Genomic DNA, 9,840 nt, shown 5'->3' with positions numbered 1-9,840 from the left:
CTGCACCATGACTACTTCCATATACATGAATTGGTGGCTTCCATTTTTGATAGCATTCACTTTTTCCTCCAACAGTGGAATTTACTCAGTCAAAATCAAGACTTGGTACTAAGGAAAAAAGAAATTCCAACTCTGCAAAAGTTTAAACCCAAGATCCTCAATCAAGAAACTAACAAGATTTATATGTTGCTCAATGGTCAAAGACAAATGCAAGCCACAAACTGTCAATGTATAAAATGGATGAATTTATTATCAAAAAATACACAGAATGTAGTGCTTTCATCCCTGTAATTATGGGACTTCATCAAAGTTAACAATTCCACAAACATTTAAAGTATTTATACTGTCATACAACTCCATCCCCAAAAGATTGATCAATAACATTTGTGAGAATTACTTTACTCACTTGTATATACTACATATTATGTATTTCTATAAAACCCCCTAACCAATGAAATACAATAAAAATACACAGCTAAAAACTAAATGTCAGATACAAAATTTGAATACCCACTATGTAAATATTAAGACATAGGATCATAGGATCACAGGAGGTTACTAGGCTAATGACCCTACAGCCCTTTCAAGCCTAGCCAAGTTTTGCCCTTATTTCCATAATCAATACCTATTGCCGTGTCCAAGAGGAACACAAGTGGAAACCTTGGGTTGAATTTAAGGTTACCCATCTAATCATCCAGATTGCATTTGAAGAGGTGCAATGAGGTGCTCTGCTTGATATGAAGTGAGAGTCCATTCCAAAAGTGTAGTAACCAATGGGAGACAAATCTGTCCTTCCAACAGGTTCTGTTAATGTCACATACCAGGTTGAATCCTTTAGATTGAGTATCCCATGTACCATTTGACTTATGGGTATGAGTCATTTCCAATAAAGCAGGGTCAGAGATTGCCTTATATGCAAGGCAGAGATCACCTCTGAGTAGTCTGAATGAAACAGAATAAAGTGACAGTGATTTCAGATGATCCTCACAGAACAGATGCTGAAGACCTTGAATTTTCCTTATGAAGAACATTTGTTTTCTCTCCAGTTGATGCAGGTGCTTGAAAAGGTACATACTTAATTATTGGCCTGATGAGGGAAGAGTACAGGGGGATTATAACTTCTTTTTTTTCTGGAGTCAAAGCCCTTACTTATGAGATGAGCAAAATAAAATGCCCCTCTTACCACTGTGGAGACATGGTGATCAAAGCTAAGCTTGCTGTCAGCCTGTGTGCCCAGGTATCTCACCACTGAGTGCATCCTTAGCTGCTGTTATTGATGTGGTAGTTAGCAGGAACATTGCTTTTACTGAAAGGGATGATAATACATTTTTTTGCATTGAGTTTAAGACCGTGAGTTTGGCATCAATCATTTGTTTGCGTACAACTCTCTTGTAGGATGTTGACATTATTTGGAGATTCTATGACAGCCCCCAGTTTGCAGTCATCAGCAAACTTTGTTAGCCACAGTCCTTTAGTTTTAGCTTGCACTTCAGAGAAATACATTCCAAGCAGCATAGGTCCCAGGACTGATCCCTGTGTAGTGCCAGTGGTTATATGTCTGTGTTGGAGGTGGATTCCCCTATTTTGACTATATGAATTCTATCAGTGAGCCAGTTAGCAACACATCTAATGGTAAAAGGGTTGATACCTAGCTGGGTGAGTTTGTCTATGATTCCTGGGGAGGGGGGGTATAGTGTCAAAGGCCTTGGCTAAGTCTAGGTAGGCTGTATGCACAAATTTCCTTTCATCCAGGACCTTGGTGACTGCCTCAAAGAAGTCAACCAGGTTTAAAAGGCATGATCTCCCTTTGACAAATCCAAATTCAGTAAGGTCAAGTGCTTGGAGATTACCTATATATTTGTTGATAAGGTCTATGGCCTCGCAGATAAGGCTAATCAGGTTAATAGGTCATTAGTTCCCAGGGTCAGTGGAAGCACCACCTTTGTGCAATGGGATAATGGTGGCCTTTTTCCATTCAGCTGGGATAAAGCTGGTGCTTAGACTATGATTGATAAGATTACCCAAAGGTATTGCTAATTCTTGTTTGAGCCCATGTAGGATGCAGCCTGGGATGTTATAAGTTTTTGACCTTAGAGAGGGCATTCACAATCTACTCTTCTGATACAAGGCAGAGGAAAGGTGATAGGGGTACAGGACATTTTGACCCCGCAGATTCATCCCCAGACAATTCGCCACCAACCGATTTGACCCCAGATGGTTGGACCCAAACAGCAGCCTCAAATTGAATGTGATTCTGTGGAAGAATTCTGCCCAGGTGTAATCTGAAGGACACGCATCAAAATAATCTACGATTACGGACCAAATTCTTCTAATCGACTAAGAAGAAAGTTCAACAGTGTGGTGTGGAAGTCCCAAGTTCGATTGCCAGAGAGGGAGGCGGCACTAGCACTTCCCACTGGGAGGCAAAACCTTTCTTGAGACCAACACCCATGCTTCGTAACAGCAATACATGTGACCCTTGTGCTGTGAGAGTCTGTGACCCTGAGACTGAGCGATCTGAAGGCCTTTGGTTGTGGGACAATCACTATGATGTCTGCTGCTTATTGTATTGAGATTGGAGATTTCCTCGGATACCTCTTATAAGGTTAGTCTGGTAAAGGCTGTTTACTTACGACTGACAGTAATGCTCTATTCAAATTATTGGGCATGTTAAGGATGTAAGTAACTGATGATGAAGGATGGGTACATGTACAAGGTGTTTTGCTAAAGCATGCAATCTTTAAATGTTTATTGACAAAACTTAGCTCTGTTTCCACAGTTTTGTTAAAAACGTGCATGTCTCTACTTGTGAACTAAACTTAACTGAGTACTCCCTGGGTTTGCCTGCTGCCGGGAATGGTAAATGTTTAGAGCTGATTGGGGCTATGATGCTAGTAGGAATCCATTTTGCATGCATAAATTAATGGGATGAGATATTTTGGGAAAAGAAAACAGCCTCTGTGCTGTTTATAAAACTATAATACAGGAAGATGGCTGATCAGAGCAACATCCAGTCTACGACCTGGAAAAGTATTTGTCCTTTCAAGTCAAGTGAGGAGTACCTCTTTGCTATGAAGAAGGACTTGGCAGAATGGCTTAACACCTTATATGATTTAGACATGCAGGTTGACAACTTCTTTGAAGTACTAGAGACTGGATATGTGCTATGAAATTGAGGAGGAAATAAGTTCCCAAAGGTCAAAGTTTCAGAGGGTAAATATATTTGGGGTCAAGCAGTCTGGGATCGAACTGTCCACTAAAAAAATCACATATAAATTTATAGATGAAATTGTATAAAAATGCATTGGGGTCGAACCGTCTGGGGGCAAACAGTCCAAGGTCGAACTGTCCGGGGTCGAATAGTCCTGCTTCCGGTGGTAGGGATGTCATAGTGTACGTGTGGCAGGGACAAGGGAGTGAAGTTATCACAGAACCTGTTGGCTAACAGGTTAGCATTGTCCACAGGCTTAGTATATGTGGCATCATTAATTACCAGTTTGGCACAAATCTGGGCCTTTCCTTTTAGGTTACAGATGTAACTAAAGAATGCCTTAAGCTTGTCCTTAGTTGAGGAAGCTAACTTGAATTTGTAGTGAGCTTTGGAGGACATCACAGGAAGTCCTATTTGCTTGTTTAAGCTGAGGAGGAAGTGTTTCCCATTTAGGGATTGCTCCCTCTTATTGTAAGACAGCAATTTCTTCCTTTTATTGTAAAGCCAATTAATGACAATTGTCCACCAGGAAGGTTTGCTCTTCCTTGAGGAGCTTGTTTTGGCCCTATTGGGTACGGCTGTGTCAATGGATTTATACAGGTGTTTGTATAAATTATTTGTGTAGAACTCTTTATAGTTGCCAGTTCCATCTGAGAGGGGAGATGCAGTGAAGCGATTTATACCATCCTGTAAGAGGTTATAATCTGCTTTAGAGATGTTTTTTAGTTTAGTTGCTGCTGGGGGAAGGGGGCAGGTGTGATAGCTACTATCAATGAGACTGATTTCTGGTCAGATCTCACCAGGAAAATCTCAAGGGGGCACTACAGTGGTCCCCCATATTGGTAAGCACCAGACCCAGCATGTTGTCACCCCATTTGGGGGGTGTCAACCAGTTAGTCTAGGGCATTAGCATTAATGTAGTCAAGGAATCGTTGAACAGGTGAATTTGCACACAAGTAATTTACCCAGTCAATGGATGGGTTGTTAAAGTCACCCAAAACCATGGTATTCAGATGTATCTTGATAGACTCAAGTAGATCCATATAGGTACAGTGGGTGCCCTGGTACATGGAGGGTCGCCTCTTGCTGGCATTGACTTGAATATTTGTCCTACCAACAGTTAATTGCACCTGAAGTATCTCCAGGGAATCATGCTGTCTAACCAATCTGGAGGTGTATTTGCCTTTAATGAATACTGATACATCAACTCCTTTAGTTTTCACAACTTCAATTTGTGGTTTGAACATGTGGAAGGAAGTGTAGCCAAATATAGCTGGAGTGCTCTCTACAGCCTTGAACAGGTCTCCGTGATTACACAAATGTCTGTGTCTTCCAAGGTGAGGACTGCTTCCAATGAGTGCAGTTTCATGTTAAGACTGCTAGCATTTAGCAGCATAGCTCTGAGCTTGTTTCTAGATGGAGCTTTTACATAATCAGATATTAATACATAAGTGTTTTCATCTTTAAAAAAACTGGCCAAATAAATATGGTTATTCAACCCATAAGGTCCCATGGCATTAGTTTATAGTTGCCATTCACTTTCTTTATACTCAGCTCTAGTCTTCAGGGCCCCCCTTCAATTTAAATCAATCACTTCTAAAAAAAAAAAAAATGGTGTGTCTCTCATGAAACTGAATGTCTCCACAGAGCATTCCTCTGGTTCTGTGTTTTAATGTCCCTAAGATTTTCATATGTTCTTTCCTTTTGGGATCGCTCTATTTTTCCTATATAAAATGAGGTGCATTCCATATATGAAGCGACATATACTACCATTCTTGTTTCACAAGTGCATCTCTTGGGACATGTGACTTCACCAAATCCATAAAGATGCATACTTCTGCTTTTGTATAATGGAGGGACACTTAAGGCAACTCCCACACTTTATCATCCTCCTTATGATTAAATGTTCTTTTCCGGGGGTCACATCCTTGTTCTATTTTTTTTTTCTGTTCCAATCTCTCTTAAATGATATTATAGGAACTTTTCCAATTTTGTTCATGTCCATCTCAGCAATATCAAAAAATTTCCATTGACAATAAATCTGTTGTTTGAATTCCTGTTGGTTTTGCCTCCAATCCATCTTACACCTAAAAGGGGTTTGTACACCCCCTTGGTCCTTTTCTCACAAACTTATTTGAATATCCCTTCTTATAATAACATTTAAGAGAGACTGGAACATAAAAAATAAAAAATAAAACAGGGATATGACCCCTGGAAAAGAACATTTAACAAGAAGGAAATGACAAAGTGTGGGAATTGTGCTCAGTGTCCTTCCATTTTTGAAGGCAGAAATATACATCTTTATGGATTTTTTGAAGTCACATGCACCAAAAGGTGCAATTGTGAAATAAATATGGTAGTATATTTCACTTCTTGTAGGGGAATACACCTTGTTTTATATAGGAAAAACAGAGAGATCTCTAAAGGAAAGGATATATGAACATCTTAGGGTCTTAGGGGCATTAAGCACAGAACCAGAGAAATGCTCTGTAGAGACATGTTCAGTTTCATGAGGGACACACTTTTATCTATTTTATTATAGAAGTAATTGATGTAAATCAGAGGGGAATCCCTGAAGACTAGAATTGAGTGTAAAGAAAGTGAACGGCAACTAAGAAATAAGTCCATGGGACCTTATGGGTTGAATAACCACATTTCTTTGCTCATTTTTTAAAGATGGAAACACTTGTGTATTAAAATTTGATTATGTCCTAATATTTACAAAATGGATATTCAAACTTTGTATCTGACATTTGGGTTTTAGCTTTGTATATTTATTGTATTTTACTGGTTAGCTGAGAGGGTTGTGTATAAATACATAATATGTAGTATATCCAAGTGACCAAACTACTTCTTAAAGTGCTGTTGGTTAATCTGTTGGGGGTGGAGTTGTAAGACAATATAAATACTTGAAATGTTTGTGGAATTATTAACTCTAATAAAGCCCGTAATTACAGTGACACAACAAAAGCTGTAAGCCCTATGTAATTTTTTATGATAAATTCATCCGTTTTTGCTTTGGTGGTTTGTAGCTTGCTTTTGTCTTCTACCTCTGAGAAGCATATAAATCTTGTTGGTTATGTGATTCAGGCTCTTGGGTTAGAACTTTTGCAAAATCATGCAGTGCTTGTATTTCCAGATGAGTGCACATGGATAATTAACATTAGCATTTGCTCTATATTATTATATTAGCATGTGGCTTTGCCAATAAGACTGTCCTTTGTGCTGGGGAAGCCTCACAACTAGGGAGGTTTTAGAATCAGAGAAGTTTAGTGTGAATGTGAAAATGGCCATGTTAAGGCTTCCCCACATACAATGGGCCATTATGATTTTTTTTTGCTTTTTTGCTAGATTTTGGATAGATATTTTGCTAAGTTTTCAGAGTATATGCTTTGTGTTGAGTTATGTAAACTCTAATCGAATGTTTGGCTAGAAGTAATATGGTGGGTTAACATAAAAGTTCCCAAAATGCATTCCCTAATCTTACAGTGCTAGTTATTTACTCAGTGCTTAACTAGATCCTATATGCTTATTCCTTGTATTACCAAAGTATATTTTTTCACAATCACAACTGATGGAGAAAACAACAAATCTAACAAATATCCACACACTTAGTAAAGAAGATTTTACAATTTGCAAGACCCACCATTCTTGACACTTATTTATGTTTTGCTAAATCTAAAGTCAGACCGAAGTGGGCAAAATGAAATTCCCCAGTACTGTACACAATGGTTTTGCACAATCAGTACTCTTACAGTGCCTACTGTACACAATGGTTTTGTACAATCAGCAGACCTACAGTGTCTATATGTTGATTATGTAACTTGTGTACAAGTGCTAATTTAACTAGTTATGACTGGGCAATTAGAACTAACAGACATCTCTCACAAGAAGGGGAACCCTCCCCACATATTCTGTTTTATGCTTTATTTAGTTTGAATTACTTTTCTCCAATCATTTCAGCAGGACATGGTAATTACAGAGTTTTTGCAAATTATTTATTAGGGCTTTATGGTATTTCTGCAAGATCTTCTGAATTAGTGTTTTCTGTGGGTGAACTTTTGCTCCGAGGTTATTTTTAATATTTTCCATTAATATTATTTTAGTAACTTTTTTATTGCTAGACTAAGATGTGATTTGAATTCTAGCAGTTTAATTTAGGTGGAGTAGACTGACCAGGGAAGAGACTGCATACAATGACAACCTGTCACAGACCGTAATCATTGCTGATTGTGCATTCAAATTGTTTGAGGCCTATTTCTGATGCCTAGGTGCCTTCTACAATGCCCCACGGAATGATCCTGAAATATGCAGTAAAATATTTGCAGTACATGCATTATTACATAATACATTGGTATGAAAACTGATACAGTAGAATAGGAGATAGACATTGTGAAAGACAAAGTCCTATATTGAGCAGTGGAAGAAGTTACTCATAAGGAGTCCATGAAGGAGCTGGCCACAAAGGATGACCATGCATGGTAAAGGCAGATGCAGTAGGCAATACAACTATCTAAGAGGCTGCACCTGGTTCATAACTGTGGGCATGATTAAAGATAAAATGCAACAGTAACAATGATGAATGTGGTAACACATCCACACCATGCTGTACTATGTATGGACTGTCCACATTGTTCATCACACACAGGCAATCCTGGTAACAGAATACAAAGGGCAGACTCTCTGTTTTCACCATATGCACAGATAGGCAGGGCTGCAGTGACAGCTGTCAACAATAGAGAGTGTGTTGGGGGTGTTTGTGCAGGATAATGCTGTGATTCAGTGTTTTTGTTGGATTTGAGTGTGTGGTGCCATGAACTCTGGTCAGAAAGAGGGTGGTGCCTGCAGTATGGTGTTACTGGGTAGAGTTACACAGTGATAACTGGTATGCATATAGGTGTGCAGGGGCATAGCTCCAGCAAAAGCTGTAGAATTTTGTTTGGATCTGATCAACAGATATAAGGAACCCAAACCAGATATGTGTACTGACTATATAAGTCCCTATCTACTCTGTCCATTAAAGCATCCTCTATGGATAATGTCATGGGCATGACCTGTAGCACACACAGAGGATGGAGGGCTCAGTAAGCATGAATGGTATGATATACTATAGGTGATCTCAGGATGAATGCCCACATCTGTTCCTTTATGTGCTGAGTACCTGCTGTTCCTCAGCATAGGATGAAGTTGTGGAGGTAGTATCACTTAAGAGATCTATACCCTTTTCCTACCATCCAGTTGTCGGGGTCTACACCAGAAGTGAAGGCGAACCAGCCAGAAGAGAGGCAATAGCTAGATGGATTGCCTCACAGTTGTATTTATAACATACAGACTCCGGCATCCAGTTTTTCATTATGCTTGGTTCTGCTGGAGGTCATCACATAGACACATATCACCTTGATAAGCTCAGCTATAGCTGCATTCATCTCTACCCATGTTTGTAAAATGGCCCAACACAAATGCTGAGTAATAGCTATACAGTAACTCAGATCAGAAGGGAAGCAGTATCCATGGCTCTGCCAGAGATACCAGTATGCTGTCCCCTGGTGCCCTTTGGACCTCATTGACGTTGGTGGTAGACAAGAATGACTCTTCCCCTGGTGAAGAAGGTTGTCTACATGCTGTCATATCATCCAGATCCTGTCTATGTGTGGCTTCTTGGACCCAAGAGTTGGGTTGCAGAGGCAGAGAGCTAAGTCCATGGAAAGGGCAAAGGATATGGCTGGCATATTACCCATGTCTACCACTACCACTGTGAACCATGGATGCACCTGTATATGGTTGCCAATATAATAGTTGGGTTCAGACATGTCCACCATATTAGTCATGTCAATATCCATGGTGAAGAAAACTGGCAACAAAGCATCTGAGAAAACATGTAAGCACACCCATGAATGTGAATACAATTTTCAGCAACACCTACAGCTCATTGCAAGTAAACCTCTATGACAAAGTTGCATACGAAATCTAGTGTTACTATTCCTTGAGCAGAATGATTCTGCATTGGTTGTTCTGATATACCTGTAAAACCAAAGAAGCCATGCACATTAGTTGCATGGCCCTGAGTCAAGCAGACAGTACAGATTGCTACACATACTAGGTAATACATTGGCATACATTGGTATTCAGGGCAGCATCAAGTAATACGCGAGTTGTTCCATGCAGTTCTGCTCCCAAATCAGGTATCTCTTCTGGGATATGTGAGCTGTCCCATCTCCCAGACAGAGATGCTAGGAACTCCTCCATTTTGATTAATGTTGACTGTGTTGGCAAGCCCCTACCTGTTCCCTTTGCTCCTTTGTCAGATGCATTATCAGTTATGCCAGAGAAACTTCTTATGTGTTCAATTTTGGCTACTGACTGCATTCTATTGCTCTACAAGGTTCCATCCTGCATGCTGATAGACGTCTTGGTCTGATCTAATTTTTTGAAACATGCAGACAATGTCAGAAAAAGGACTGGAGCAGGATGTCATTCTCTGCTTAAGAAAACTTTACCTTCTACTTTTTTACCACATTAGGAATGTTCACCTAGACCCAAAATATGGTTGGGTACATGTGTTTCTTAATGCATTGTTCACATTCCCTAATCTGTGGAAGTGCTGGAGGGATCTGCAGTGCATTTGACTG

The sequence above is a fragment of the Protopterus annectens genome, chromosome 4.part1 (assembly GCF_019279795.1).
Source record: "Protopterus annectens isolate FY-2018-M chromosome 4.part1, PAN1.0, whole genome shotgun sequence".
NCBI lineage: Eukaryota > Metazoa > Chordata > Ceratodontiformes > Protopteridae > Protopterus > Protopterus annectens.
This window is presented reverse-complemented; position numbering follows the sequence as displayed.